At 41.6% G+C, this 16,305-nt stretch overlaps 1 protein-coding gene across 3 annotated transcripts in view; it reads right to left on the reverse strand.

The window, feature by feature from the left end:
* The window catches only part of Syt1 (synaptotagmin 1), a 514,933-nt gene that overhangs the window by 180,744 nt on the left and 317,884 nt on the right, over positions 1–16,305 (reverse strand). The window lies entirely within an intron of this gene.

A 16,305-nucleotide genomic window follows, 5' to 3' on the forward strand; every position in this document is an offset into this window, starting at 1 on the left:
CTATCTAACTTCTCTTTGTCTCCGAGCATGTGGGCTATAATTCTTCTTGTACTCTTGATGCAGAGAATGGGGCACACTTACTGCTTTACTTCCTCCCCAAGCTTCTCACTTCTTAGCCCCTCATCCACACCCTGTCAATCAACTCCCCACTCCAGCTCTCTAAGGAAAAGGTTTTCCAAGGTCACTAAAGAGCTCTGTCTCTGCCGGACTCTTCTTAGGCATAATCCCCTAGGATCTATTTGCAGCACCTGCCAGGCCAACAGGCTTCTTCTCATGGTCCAAAAAGAAAAAAGTAAGTTGGCCACCATCCTATTCTTAAAAGCCCAGAGAGGTTCATAGTTTGCTGAATACATCATGCCCTGCTCATCAAAATACTATCATTTCTTAAAAAACAGGGTCAAGCTTTTTTCTTTTCCCTTTTCAACTACACCACTGGGTGTGTTCTATCCAATGATCTTAGCCTCACTTCTAACAGAAATCTTCTGTAATGCTCATGTTGGTCAGTATGATTTGACTTCCTGGTACTTCTTTGCATATATAAAGTCTTTCAGGCACAGTTCTTACCCTCTTTCCTCATTGCCATATTAGATCTTCTTCCTTTGTATCCCATTTACTTGAAACTCTAACACATCCGCTGCTCTCTATGCACCAGCAGTTAATTTGCTGACTAACTTTGAGACTCTTCACTTCACTATAAAATTGGAACTATGGTTGCAAGTAATAATTGGTTGAATTGTGATTTAATATATAGACAAGGGCCTGTACCTAGTAATCAGAAAGTGTGGGTGATCATGACAATGTCCATTGCTTCTCTTCTACTAGACCTGAAAAGGCAGATTGAATGAGTTGTTTTTCCTTTAAGTCAAACTTTCAAGCTGTAGCTTCAGGACCACTTTCTTAGACTCAAATTGATTACTTTTTCTCAGAAGTTGTCTTTACTTAGCTGTCCTGTCACTCTCCCATTCTTTTCTCACAGCCCACATTTATCTCCTCATCAGCGTCTACTTTTCTGTGAGTTTGGAAGTTAAAGACTTTCTTTCTGATGCTCCTTTTCTTCTGTTCTCTGGTATATGGCCTTGCTAACGATAAGAAACCACTTACCCCAACTGAACTCCCATGCAGTCAACTCCCAAATCTCAGTGCCTACTTCTGAAGTCTTCTTGCATTCCCTCCCTTTTCTAGGCTCTGGAAAGGATCGTTATTCGGCACCTCTGTAATTAGTTTCGTTTTCTCTTTCCTTCACACCTTTAGAGTCGTCAGCCACACTGCTTGTCAGCAGCACACTCCCAGAGTCTGTCACATAGGCACTTTCTTTCCACTAGCAATTTTAGGCTTACTCTAGGGTCTCTTCAAGTGACTTGTTCCTGCATGTCCCTCTCTTTGGTTCTCCCTCCCCATCTATCTGCCCACATCCTGCTGCTCAACTGATGATCCCCAAACAAGAGGATAATGACCCTACTTCATGCTTATCTTGATTAGTTCTTGAATCTTTCTGGACTACTGAAGTCTAATTTTCTTAGTTTGGTATCAATGGTCACCTTTAACGTAGCTTCCGGGTACTCTTTGAGGGCCCTTCTTTAGATCTCCTAAGTTTCAGCATGCACCCTATTCTCACTGTGTCCATGCAGATCTAACTTCTATTAGAGTATGTCGGCTCCTGTGGTGTGAAAGTGAAATGGTCCCTACAGGTTTACATATCAGAACACTTGGTCCTCAGTTGGTGACATTGTTTTGGAAGGTTGTGGGACCTTTAAAAGGTGAAGCCTTGCTATAGGAGTGGATTATTGGAGGCTGGCCCAATTTCCTGCTTTCTCTTCCCTTCTTGAATAGGGGATACAGTGTGACCAGCTGCCTCCTGCTCTTGTCTCTTTGTCTTCTCGAATCATGATGGATTTTGTTCCCTCGAACTATAGACCATACACCTTTCCCTTCTTTAGCTGTATCTTGTCAGGTAACTGATGGTAGAAATGAGAAACTACATAGCACAGTGCTCCTTTTTTTTTTCTGTATTCCCTATTAGACGTGCATCTGTGACACACACACACACACACACACACACACACACACACACACACACACACACACACACACACATTCACGTCTCACGATTGTTAAGCATGAAGTGTGTAGTATCCAGTCTGGAATAACTGGTCAGACTCTTCCCAAGAAGTCTAATGAGCAACATGGCATCAGATTGCTTCTCACCAGAGATTAGTATATTAATGCATAATACTATAAAAGGAATGGCATGTATACAAGAGCCAGGATTTGAAATGGCCTGGGTCTTTGACCATGGAGGCATAGGGCTATGCGGAGATGGAGTACTGGTATTTCTGATGTGAGCAAACCATGGGCTAAGGTAAGAAGAGGGGCATTAGAAGCATATGTCTACTATCTAGAAGCATGTATTGAGATGGCAATAATGTGGGGATAAACGCTGCACCAAGATTAGGAGAGGCATGCCAAATAAAGGGGTTGAAATCCAGATGAAAGGAAGTGGTACTGGTTCCTGAATGAGGAACTTGTACGTTCTGAGCTCAGCAACAAGAATCATATGGACAATGTATGTTCCGTGGACTGTCCGCGGATGTGTGGAAAACGGCTGGAGGGAGATCTTGTAGTTATAACATGTATGAGGTCCCAGGTCAGAGCAGCAGCACTGGGAGCACACGGGAGAGGGGGCAGAGAACGGGGCAATGTGACTTACTGACTGGTTGGAGAGCGTGGAGGCAAAGAAGGGAGAATAGCATGATGCTGTGTCTCTGAGCTTCAGAGCAGAGAAACGCACGTCTGTGTTGACACGCTGAATCCTAACTATAGACGGGACACAGACGAATGGATCTAAGGCAGAACTTTGATTGTTTTATTTTGTGTCTTTTCACATATCACCCTTCCACGTCTTGATTTATTGTCTATTCAAATATATTCCTCAATTTTCTGCTGAGTTTTACAAGTTTTTTCTTATTAAATAAATTCTGGAAAAATCCTTGTCACGTCTATGTAGTTTGAATATTCTGTCCCAGTCTGTAACTTCTCTTCACATTGTCTTTGTTACATTTTAAAAAGCCCATTTTTTTTTTTTTACTCTGACAAAGCCTTATTTATCAAGTTATACTGATAGTCAATGTTTTTGGTACCTTTCAAGAAACATTTCCATATATCAGTGTCATGGAAGTCCTCCCAATGTCCTCCACTTTTTACTTTTACATTTACATCACAGTCCATGTGGAGTTCCCAGGAGATTGCAAATTAAAGTCACAATGCTATATCCTTTGCAATAACTAGACTGACAAAATGAGGAAGGCCGACAACTCTAAGTGTTGGCAAGAACACAGAGAACCAAGACTTTTACACATTACTAGTGGGGATACAAACATGACATCTTTATCACTGTGTAGTCCTGGCTGGCCTGGGGAACTCACTCTGTAGACCAGGCTGGCCTTAAAATTCAAAGATCTTTCCGCCTCTGCCTTGTGAATGCTGGGATTGAAGGTGCACACCATCATGCTTGGCCAGATTATTAATGTTTATAAGCTGTCAGTGTAAACCCCAGCAATCCCATATCTAGCTATTTCCCAAGTGAGTTGGAACAGGTATATACCCACCAAAAGAATTGTATAAGAGTATGGAAAGCATCTTCGTTATTCAAGCCCCAAATTGAAAATACTTTAAATATCCATCAAAAGACAGCATGGCTAAGGAAATGTTGGCTTACTTTTCTGGATATTCAATAATGTACTACTGTTAAAACAACAACAACAACAAGGAATGTATTAGTGGCACAGGCAACAGTGTGGACAACACCACTCTCAAAAACATCACACAAGGAGAGAAACAAGATACACAGACTATACAATGTATGATTCCATGCTAACAAACCATGGAAGAAATAACCAATTTACAGTGGCAGAAAGATTAATTAGTATCTAAAGCTAGAGGTGCTAAAGCAGGAATTACTATAAAGATATTACGAACTTTTTTTTTAGAGTGACGAGTACACTGTATTCATGTGTGTGTGTGTGTGTGTGTGTGTGTGTGTGTGTGAAATATTCAGAATTAAGCACGTGCAGGACAGGCAACTTACTGTTTGCAAACCATTCTTAAATAGAATTAAGGAGAGCAGGAAATTCAATAGAGTTATCAAGGCTGGCAATTAAGTTTTGAGTTACATGAAGTTTTGAATGACATGAAATTGTATTGTAAATCCTGAAAAGATGAAGGAGTCATAGAGATAGAAGAATGAATGCCCGAGGTACATCTTTGGAGATAGCTTACCTGCCTATAGTTAGAAGAGAGAGAGAGGAAAGGAAAGTGTTCAGAAACAGGAGAGAATACAGCAGCGGTTCTCAACCATCCTGATGCTATGACCCTTTAATACAGTTCCCCATGTTGTGGTGACCCACAACCACATTACTTCATTGCTACTTCATAACTGTAGTTTTGCTACTGTGACAAACCATTATGTAAACATCTGACATGTGACCCCCGTGAAAGGGTTGTTCAATCCCCAAAGGGGTCATGACTCACAGGTTGAGAACTGTTGGAATAGAGGATCACAAGCCAAAGCAAGGCAAGGTACAAGGGGCAGGCTGCCTTTGCACCTAGCCCCACTGTCCCTGGCTGAGTGAACATTATGTCAAGTCATCCACATAGTAGCAAGATGTAGCTGTCTCTAGCTGAAGCTATAAGCAATAGGATGGACTGTAGGGATGGTCCACATGCTTTCTGCAGCGGAATCACTGGTGAAATCATGTGGTGCTCTCAGCTTTTAGAATGACTATTAAACTCAAACCCTTATGGAAGTATTTGGCTTTCCATCAGAAGTACTAGTGTTATAGCTGAAGCCTACTTAATGCAAACTAGCAAAACAGATTCACCACTGATGAGGACCTGGAAGGCAGCCAGTTAAACCACATTAACACTGTGTTAGCAGGAAGAAAAGTGGATGGAGGACAGCAACCCTGAAAGGTGAGGCGACGTGGAACAGTTCCAATCAGCGTGGGCAGGAGACGGCAGGCCAGGCCAGGCTGAATCACCACTTCAAGCGATAACCACTGCTGGAGTGTTATCAGCAATGACAGTAGCATGCAGCCCCAGAGGCTGGGCTTTGTGTGCCTGATGGAGGAGACTGAGAAACCTGAGCAAGGTCACCGTAAACAGTTCCTCACCAAAGCAAACCTCACCAACGTGCCCACTGCAGGAACGGCCACTGCGACATTTAGGCTGTCCCTTGAGTTCCGTCCATGAAAGCATGGGGAACAGGCAGCTGTCATATAAATGAGCTGATCTAGAATCCTGGCCATTCTAATATAGCACTATAATATATAGCATTATAATATATTCTATTATATTATATATAATATATTTTTTTAATGCTAAGAGATGAAATCAGCAGTGTATCCCAGATCTCCACTTTAATAAAAGTATGTATGGGAAGGACCAGGGAAAGCCCCAGAGGGCCAATTTGGGACTGCCTGCTTATCAGCTGCACCAGACTGACTGCCATCAGGCTCAGAATAATAAAACAAACAAGGGACATGTTTAGGCCGTACAGACAAGTAGGAAGAAAATGGAACGGAAGGTGACAGCACTAAAGTAAGGTCAAGAACAGAGACTCACCAAAGCAAAAATAAAAGGAGAGAAAAGTTGGGATGGAAAAGTCAAGTGCAAAGCAAATGGTTCTGGAAGGTTGCCCATCTTCGTTTCAACAAACTGGTGAATGTTACCTTTCTTACTACGTCCCTCAAAGCCTTTTCCACAGACTTCTTCAAACTCATTTTTTTGATGACTCAATGTAATTAATAGGTTCCTCTGAACTAAAAGAGAATAATAATTCTACCTCCTACGAGCTTGTTTTTTGCTGGGACTGGAAAAATGGATTAAAAAAGAGCATCCTCAACCATTCAGGTTGCATAGTAATCACAGACACAAACAGCTAAGTATAAAAACTGAGTTGGTGATTAATAGAAGATTGGGAGGTCTGAAGCCAGGGGATAAGAACAGCTTGGAATAGCATAGCTCTCAAACGGGTGAGAGGAGCCAGAGGCAAGCAGTATTTCAGGCAGAGGAGGCCATGTGTGTGACAATCTGGAAGCATGGGGATGCTAAACTAAAATTCAAGGAGAGTCTCTCCTGCTGCAGCAAACTGTGGGAGTGACTATCAGGAGATGAGCTTGGAGCAGATGAGTGAGTGACTATCAAGAGATGAGCTTGGAGCAGATGAGTGAGTGACTATCAGGAGATGAACTTGGAGCAGGTGTGTGAGTGACTATCAGGAGATGAACTTGGAGCAGATGAGTGAGTGACTATCAAGAGATGAGCTTGGAGCAGATGAGTGAGTGACTATCAGGAGATGAGCTTGGAGCAGATGTGTGAGTGACTATCAGGAGATGAACTTGGAGCAGATGAGTGAGTGACTATCAGGAGATGAGCTTGGAGCAGATGTGTGAGTGACTATCAGGAGATGAACTTGGAGCAGGTGTGTGAGTGACTATCAGGAGATGAGCTTGGAGCAGATGAGTGAGTGACTATCAGGAGATGAACTTGGAGCAGGTGTGTGAGTGACTATCAGGAGATGAACTTGGAGCAGATGAGTGAGTGACTATCAGGAGATGAGCTTGGAGCAGATGTGTGAGTGACTATCAGGAGATGAACTTGGAGCAGGTGTGTGAGTGACTATCAGGAGATGAGCTTGGAGCAGATGTGTGAGTGACTATCAGGAGATGAACTTGGAGCAGATGTGTGAGTGACTATCAGGAGATGAGCTTGGAGCAGATGTGTGAGTGACTATCAGGAGATGGACTTGGAGCAGATGAGTGAGTGACTATCAGGAGATGAACTTGGAGCAGGTGTGTGAGTGACTATCAGGAGATGAGCTTGGAGCAGATGTGTGAGTGACTATCAGGAGATGAGCTTGGAGCAGATGAGTGAGTGACTATCAGGAGATGAACTTGGAGCAGGTGTGTGAGTAGTGACTATCAGGAGATGAACTTGGAGCAGATGAGTGAGTGACTATCAGGAGATGAGCTTGGAGCAGATGAGTGAGTGACTATCAGGAGATGAGCTTGGAGCAGATGTGTGAGTGACTATCAGGAGATGAACTTGGAGCAGATGAGTGAGTGACTATCAGGAGATGAACTTGGAGCAGATGAGTGAGTGACTATCAGGAGATGAACTTGGAGCAGGTGTGTGAGTGACTATCAGGAGATGAACTTGGAGCAGATGAGTGAGTGACTATCAGGAGATGAACTTGGAGCAGATGAGTGAGTGACTATCAGGAGATGAGCTTGGAGCAGATGTGTGAGTGACTATCAGGAGATGAGCTTGGAGCAGATGAGTGAGTGACTATCAGGAGATGAACTTGGAGCAGATGTGTAAGTAGTGACTATCAGGAGATGAGCTTGGAGCAGATGTGTGAGTGACTATCAGGAGATGAACTTGGAGCAGATGAGTGAGTGACTATCAGGAGATGAGCTTGGAGCAGATGTGTGAGTGACTATCAGGAGATGAATTTGGAGCAGATGAGTGAGTGACTATCAGGAGATGAATTTGGAGACGAGTGAATGACTATCAGGAGATGAACTTGGAGCAGATGAGTGAGTGACTATCAGGAGATGAACTTGGAGCAGATGAGTGAGTGACTATCAGGAGATGAACTTGGAGCAGATGAGTGAGTGACTATCAGGAGATGAACTTGGAGCAGATGAGTGAGTGACTATCAGGAGATGAGCTTGGAGCAGATGTGTGAGTGACTATCAGGAGATGGACTTGGAGCAGATGTGGAAGCCTCATCCATTCCTGCCTACCAAGCTGTAGATGTCTAGGTAAGATGCAGTGCTTTAGTGTAGAAGTCCTTCTGAGAATGGAATAAAGACAGTATGGAGACCCAGAACATTTTAAAATGGTTTACTTAGGCTGGGCATGGTGGCCCATGCCTTTAATCCCAGCACTTGGGAGGCAGAGGCAGGCAGATCTCTGTGAGTTCTCGGCCAGCCTGGTCTACAGAGTGAGTTTGGAGACGGAAGTAGTACAACTCTACTCTTAGCTTATATGCAAATTAAATTATCTGACCAAGGTCATACATTAGTAATGACAGAGTGAGCGTTTTGAGTCCTGACAGATCAACTCGCACTATATATAAACCATCTCACTTCACAGTGTTGCATCAGAACAAGCCTCCCCAAGCCCCCCCAGCCCCGTTCTGCCTCCTCATATTGGGCCAGTCTCCCAGTGATTAACAGCACTTCAAACAACTTCTAAGCCACTGAAATGCTTCAAAGGCTTTAGGAAATGCAATTACAAAATTATGACAGAAATGTTTCTAACTCACTACTCTAGTTACTTTATCTGAAAGAACCAGCCTCGGTCCTTACAAAAATAAAAAGATAATAAAATTTTACTTTCCAGGAATTGAACCATATGACTCTCAATTATAGTAGTAACCAGACTGTAGACAAGTATATATTGCTTTCAGATAATAGCATATTTATCAGCCACATATGTTTCTAGTATTTATAATCTATTATGTAATTTCCATTCCTGTGTGTGTGTGTATGTGTGTGTGTGTGTGTGTGTGTGTGTGTGTATTATAAAGAACTTTAACAAAAATAAAAAAAATAAAGAGTCTTAATGATAAGATTAAAAAAAATAGGAGAGTCCAAATGGTTTCAGAATTTCTTCAGGGCAGCAGTTTCAATTAAAGTGTTGCTTGGTGAGGAAAATCTTTAAATGGCCCAATATCTTCTTATTCTTTACTTCAAAGTTATCTACGCTCATTCAAAAGACAGACAGGGGAGGCATGTGGACTCAGAATATAGTGAGTTTCAATCCCTTTATTATAATATTCTCTTAAGTGAAAACCAAAACAAAGAAAAATAAAGCCAAGTGCTGGAATGTAATTGCCCCCCACATAACCACATAATCTTCCTGTATTTTCTGCTCTGAATTCTTTATCAAGACCAAAAGAAACTGGTCCAAACCTGATAGCCATATAATAAAGGGTCTTATATAGTCCTTTATTTTTATTTTTTTTTGTTTTTTGAGACAGGGTTTCTCTGTGTAGCTCTGGTGCCTGTCCTGGATCTCGCTCTGTAGACCAGGCTGGCCTTGAACTCATAGAGATCCGCCTGCCTCTGCCTCCCGAGTGCTGGGATTAAAGACATGTGCCACCACCGCCTGGTCTTATATATAGTCTTAAGTGTGAGCAAAACAACAGGCTCTAGGTTTTTACATCTGTAACTTTCCTTACGGATTTGCTCCTGCAGACAGGTTCCCTTGATGACAAGGCCTGTGTGTCATATTCTAACTTATGTGGTAAGGAATTGATTTTTAGAGATATTCACAAGCCTCTCTCTCTACTTGCAAAGTATCCTAGTGAGGTAATTCTTTGGCTGTGCTAAATATTAGGCCACGGTGTTATCTGCATCCTTTATTTTCCTTCTATGGGCTTACTTAATATCCTTGAGATGCCAACAAAATAGAGCTCAAGAAGCTCCAGGAACTTAGCTGAGATCTTAATTCACTGGGTAGCTTTATGTGCTTACATTTACTTCATACCCCTATGCTCTGGAAGTTTCTAGAATCCCTTAACACTTGTTCATTTTAAAGGAGTGAATTGCTTGGGGGGATTTCGCTGCATAATAGGATTTCTGAAGGAAACCACAAGGACATATAAACCTCCTTCCTGAAATGCAATCCCAGTAGCATGTAGTTAGTTAACTGAGGTGCCACCCCAACCCCAGAATATTGCTAGAATTCTATTGCACACTTGCTTAAATTCAGTGTTATCTACAACACTACAGCGTGTGACACATATTTTCAGTTTTCTGTCTCACACGTTGAACAGATAATATAAAATACTCACATACATAATTTTAAAAACCAGTGAAATGTGTTAATTGTAAAGGAGAAATTAGGCCATGAGTTACAATAAAATAATCTGTAATAATTTACAAAAATTTATTTATATTATTTATATTTGTATTATTATTAATATTTATTTATACTACACTGGAAAAAAAAACCACAATGAAATAATCAGATGCCTGAAACTCACTGCTCTTTAGAGAAGACAATCAAAAGATGATTGGGAAGAAAAATCAAAGACTAGATCTTAGACAAATTTTATAATAAAAGATCAACTGTTTCATACATTTGATAAACATGCAAAACCACGTTGCATACACACACACACACACACACACACACACACACACACACACACACACCTTGTTCTAGGTCACACAGGTATAAACAGTTTCCTTATATATGTATGTACTCTGCAGATTCTGAAATTGTGTGGGATGCAGATTGTGCCAAGTATTGCAGGATGAGTAGGTTCTTGGATCTACACCATCCGTTAAGTGCCAGGTCCTGTCTCCATGCCCAGGTTTTAGCACACTAAAAATAGCCCGACAAATATTCATTATATCCTGCAGGGGGCAGTGCAAACTGTATTAAGAACTATTGCTTTAGGTGAAGTAGACTTTCTACTTTAGAATTAAAATTGTAAGGGTGGTGGTGGTAACTATACACACACGCTTGGAGGGTGATGGAGAGGAAAAAGGGAGGAGGGAAGAAGTGAGAAAGGCAGGGAGGGAGAAAAATGCACATACATACATACATTTGCAGTATTCTTAATCAGTACTGAGTTAAAATGATAATAGACGATGATAGCACTAAACTAGATAAGCTAAACTAAAACGAAGGATATTTTTGTTGAGTGAAAGTGCAGATGCCCGCCTTGTGATGTTCATGATGCTTGTGATGAACCATAACCTGTATCTCTACAATGTCTCTGTTTCCAATAGATACTCTCATCACTGTCCCGATGAAGTTGATATTGTAAAGTTCTTACTCTGAGAATACCATTCATCAGAGCTGAGCCTTTTGCTTGCAGATTTTTTTCTATTTAGTAGAAGTTAATAATAATTTCACAAAACATGTTAGCCACGCCCTCTGCAGTTGAGGAAGTACTGACTCAGCAGAGAGTAGGGAAGTTGACTCAGATAGCTAATTCATTTCCAGAATGTGTTGCTTTCAATGTAAACAAGCAGGCGAGGAACATGGCTGTATCTGAGTGCAGGAAGGACAATTAAATGAATGTGGAACTGAAGTAAATAACTACCCACTTATCAAGCTGGGGGATGTAGAAAAAAAATGGATTCTATTAAAATCACATTTCAGGTATTCAATCGTTTACAATATAAATAAAATATGACTGTTTTTTAGCAGGTTACAGTTTATCAATAGTTTTCAGTATTTTATCATAGTAAGAGGATTTGAAGCCTTTGTGACATTCTTTTAAGGCTGAATCTTAAAACTGGAAATGTTTTCTGACAACACCTCCCCACCTATACTCTCTACTTTAAATAACTTATTTGGACAACTCTTTTATCTAAGAAAGCCTCAGATTTTTTATTTATATAATGGGAATAGTAGTTGTTTTTACTTAGCGGTTTCCACAAGGCTTATTGGAGATTCATATATGCACAGCACACACAGGGATGCTAAGTGCTCAGTAAACTTGATCATCAGTAGAGTAATTATTGTTGTTCACATGCTACGGATCACTGTGTTTCTAAAAGGTCTCTTCATTTGTGTCTTGCAATCGACTTTTTGACGTTAACGTTATTATTCATGACATTGACGTAGGGCAATGACTTTGTCTTCATTTTGCAGCCACATAGGGAAAACAAAGTTATCCCACTACACTTTACTTCACTGATGTGCACATGCTTCTATTATTTTCATCGTATCATCACAACCTGCTTAGTTCCTAGGCATCTGCCTACTGAGTTTTAAGGTTGCCCCTTTCAAAAAGTCTTCCATACAGCTGTCTTTGGAGCTGCTGATATAGTATCATGGGAGGATGAGTGAGGAAGACATCTTGAACTGTAATAGTAGTTGAGACTTGCTTTATCCATATTTTACTTTTCAGTGTCTATGTATTATTTCATTTGAAAAGGACCCTTGGCTTAAAAGCTTTGCAATTTATTTTCATTGTCTAGTTTCTGCAAACATAGGATAAGGACCATATTACTCATTGTGATGGTAAGTTTTGAATTATGACATCTACAGTTTGCTTTTAGCATCAACTGATTTAGTATCAAGCAAAACAGATCCAGGTCACCTCTTTTTGGAGAAAAAGATTTTTCTTGGTCATAACCTCAGCGCAGTAATGTTCAGATCCCAATTACATTACACCTTGTTGTCAGCCCCCCCTTCAATGTACAGGACAAACAAAGATGTGTGAGTACCTGGGCTTAGAGAATTGACCTCTCACTGGGAAAGCAAGCAGGAAGCCCCTGTGGATAACCATGAGAGGTGAGAGGTTTGAGTGGAGAGCTTTGGAAAGAGGGGACCTCATCTAGTCCTACCTTTGAAAAGAGGGATTACTCATTCTGATAGTGATAAATTAGCTGGGTCTTGAATGATGAACTAGTATATCAGGGCCAATGAGTTTGAGAGATATTTCAGGATAATGTTCAAGGGCTTAAATTCAGGCGGAAAACTGGTGGAGAGAGTTCATCGTGGCCAGCATCACAATAAGAGTTCTTAGTTAAACTTCCCATGGCAAGAATGCAGAGTAAGAATGGAGGTGAATTCAAGGTGACACCCTGGAAAACAGTGCATCATTTTAAGAAATGAATGATAATGGGAAAAAAAACCACGAGGATCAACCTATAGAGGAGAATAAGGAGGTGGGAGACGGCAAAGAAGCAAAGGAGGGCGAAGGCAGAAGCTGTCTGACAACAGTGGCCAATTAGTGATAACGTGCAGAAATATCTGCCTACCTGAAATTTGACAATAACTCTCACTGTATCAAGATGTACCCAGTGAGTTTAAAGAAGACACGCTTAACAGTGCATAAGGATGGAAATCAGAGTAGGAGGCACTGGATTGTCAAAGGGCCTGAAGAGAAGGAGGGATCCAGGTTGTGTTCACTGGATTGTCAAAGGACATGAAGAGAAGGCGGGGTCCAGGCTGTGTTCACTGGATTGTCAAAGGGCATGAAGAGAAGGCGGGGTCCAGGCTGTGTTCACTGGATTGTCAAAGGACATGAAGAGAAGGTGGGGTCCAGGTTGTGTTCACTGGATTGTCAAAGGGCATGGAGAGAAGGTGGGGGTCCAGGCTGTGTTCACTGGATTGTCAATGGGCATGAAGAGAAGGTGGGGTCCAGGCTGTGTTCACTGGATTGTCAAAGGGCATGAAGAGAAGGTGGGGTCCAGGTTGTGTTCACTGGATTGTCAAAGGGCCTGAAGAGAAGGCGGGGTCCAGGCTGTGTTCACTGGATTGTCAAAGGGCCTGAAGAGAAGGCGGAGTCCAGGCTGTGTTCACTGGATTGTCAATGGGCATGAAGAGAAGGTGGGGTCCAGGTTGTGTTCACTAGATTGTTAAAGGGCCTGAAGAGAAGGCGGGGTCCAGGTTATGTTTTTAACTCTGGTGGAGGTGTGAAGGGAGAAGACAGACAAGTAGGTTGACCAAGGCAAGGTCAGGGGAAGAGCTTTTATTAGAGCATGGAGCAAGCACATTGGATTCCTTTAGCACCCATGCTGTGTGTAACTTAGCTAAGCACTCTCTGATGGGATCTATGAGCACACAGTAGGCTAAGGGGGATGACAAAAGGCAAGGTCAGCAGAAAAGGAAAAGGTTAGAGAAGAAAGGGGGGCTTTGGAAATCTTCCATCATCTTCCCTGGAACAGGCACCGCAGAAACAGGCTTCAAGAATACAATGCACACATATTCAGCTGCAAAGTTTCTGGAATTTTCTCAGTTTGGGTGACTGACCTGAATAGAGGGCTCTGCTAAAATAGAACTAGAAACTTGTTAAAACGACAGTGTGAATTTAATAATAGCTAACATTTAAAGTGTGCTTTTTCTGTGCTAGACACCCGCTATACTCTGTATACGCTGGTGCCTTCACCCACCAAATTAGCGATGAGGATACTATTTAAGATCTTATCTTTGTAACAGGAGGAAATGTATGCATAAAAATGATTAATTAATATGCCCAAGGTCACAAAGACACTGAACTGTAGATATAAGACTTGGATTCAGGCAGCCTATGCCCATAAACTGTGTTTATTCCTGTATCAAAGTGCATATCACCAAAAATTTCTGCATCAATATCAACAGCTATCCTCAGACCTCTCACTCTTATTCTGGACTGAGAGAGGGGATGTGGTTATTTTGCTGTGTGTGAGGAAACGCGCACTCTAACTTCAAGGAGCTCATGAATATCAAAACCTTAATCGTAGCTATTTGGATGACAGGAGTTCATGCTTTACAAACCAACCATGGCCTTTGTCACATTAAAATCAAAGTTGCAAAATAAAGAAGCATTCTGGAAATCCTTGTCTGCTTCATTTAGATAACAGTGTGCAGAATGAATTGAAAGATAAAAATGCTCAGAGCATTTACAATTTCCTCTCTCTCTCTCTCTCTCTCTCTCTCTCTCTCTCTCTCTCTCTCTCTCTCTCTCAAATGCAAGCCCCACGATGTTATGGATGATATCATCAGGCAATTTGATTTGGTTTGAATATGCCCCACACTGGACTGTGTAGATTGCCTAACTAATGACATGCACACTCTTTGCCACCGTGACACCTCTCCTCTTACAAGTGGGAATTTCAAGTGACAGACTAAAGCTGTTTGCTATCAATTTTGCAAAAACCACATCTGCCAGATAGCCAAGATTTAGTTCAGAGACCCAAATCGATTAATATTCTAATTTGTTACCTGTCGTTAGCATCTTATTGTGTTATGCCAAGTCAAAAGTGATAGTCTTTCTATAGCACATGCCCCAAAGGAATTTGAGTTTAGGGACATATTTCATTTTGCTCAGGGTTGCTTCCTATCTGAAAAATCCCATTAGAAATTTCAATTACACAGGCCATAAAAACTTTGATAAATTAAAATGAAAATGTAGAATATTTACTGCTAGACATTTTAATAGAACTGCATGACTGTATTAAAAAGATCACTTTCTAAAACATATTTACTTTTAAAATATCTTAGATATTTATTTGTTTCACCTTCTAATAGCAAGGAAAACACTAGCAACATAATACTTTGCATAGGTCTTAGGAAAGCCTCGAGTTTCTAGTCTTTTAGGGGGCAGGTCACAAGCAAACCTCTTTGGAGTTAAATACCTCCATCCAGTCTCATTTCTAGTACCTAGTAAAGAGAGGGAGACTGGGGAATATCTTGGGAAGGAGTAAGATAAAGCTAGGCAAGTGAAGTAAAATCCCAAACAAGGGATTTCATATGTAATGTTTTCCAGTTGATTATTTTTGTACTGATGAAGAGAGGAGAAAAAATGTGAAATAGCTCAATCTTTGTGGGAAAAGAAGCAGGGGACATCATAAAGATGGAAATATTTTGCTTTTTAAAAGTGAATGGCATCGGCAAGAACTGAAGTGCTGTGGGACGGTCTATATGTCAAATTGCTCTGATTGGTCAATAAATAAAACACTGGTTGGCCAGTGGCCAGGCAGGAAGTAGGTGGGACAAGGAGAGAGGAGAATTCTGGGAAGCGGAAGGCTGAGGTGGAGAGACACTGCCAGCTGCCGCCATGACCAGCAATATATGAAGATGCCGGTAAGCCACCAGCCACGTGGCAAGGTATAGATTTATGGAAATGGATTAATTTAAGATATAAGAACAGTTAGCAAGAAGCCTGCCACGGCCATACAGTTTGTATGCAATATAAGTCTCTGTGTTTACTTGGTTGGGTCTGAGCGGCTGTGGGACTGGCGGGTGACAAAGATTTGTCCTGACTGTGGGCAAGACAGGAAAACTCTAGCTACAAATGGCGCCCAACGTGTTGGCAAGAGTTTCCACCTAAAACCTGAGAAAAAAGATTCTAAAATGGAGCTAAAAACAGCTTCCTAATTGTCTCTCAAATGAGCAGCAGCTGCCGGTTTGAGCTACTGGCGGGTTCCTAGCGTGCGAGCTCAGTCTGCAGTATGGCTGCAGTATGGCGGGAATGAGGCCTCTGCAAGTGGCACATTAAGCTGCATGGTGGATTTAGCCTTTGCTAGTACAAAACAAAAAGAGGTTTCTGGGCTACACGCTGCTTTGATAAGAAGCATAGACCCACTATTTCTGAGAGTTGATGGCTCCCAGAGCTGGCGAAAAAACGTACCACCGCCATGTTGGGAAGCTGAAGTGGGCGGAGCCAGCAGCCACAGCGCCGTTTCAGGCTTAGAAGGCTGCAGTTTAAAGCAATAGGCTCAAGGTAATATAAAACATAAGCCACATAAAGATGGCTACCACACAGAGACTCTGGATTATGTTTTCTTT

This window comes from Peromyscus maniculatus, chromosome 18, assembly GCF_049852395.1.
Source record: "Peromyscus maniculatus bairdii isolate BWxNUB_F1_BW_parent chromosome 18, HU_Pman_BW_mat_3.1, whole genome shotgun sequence".
NCBI classification, from domain to species: domain Eukaryota; kingdom Metazoa; phylum Chordata; class Mammalia; order Rodentia; family Cricetidae; genus Peromyscus; species Peromyscus maniculatus.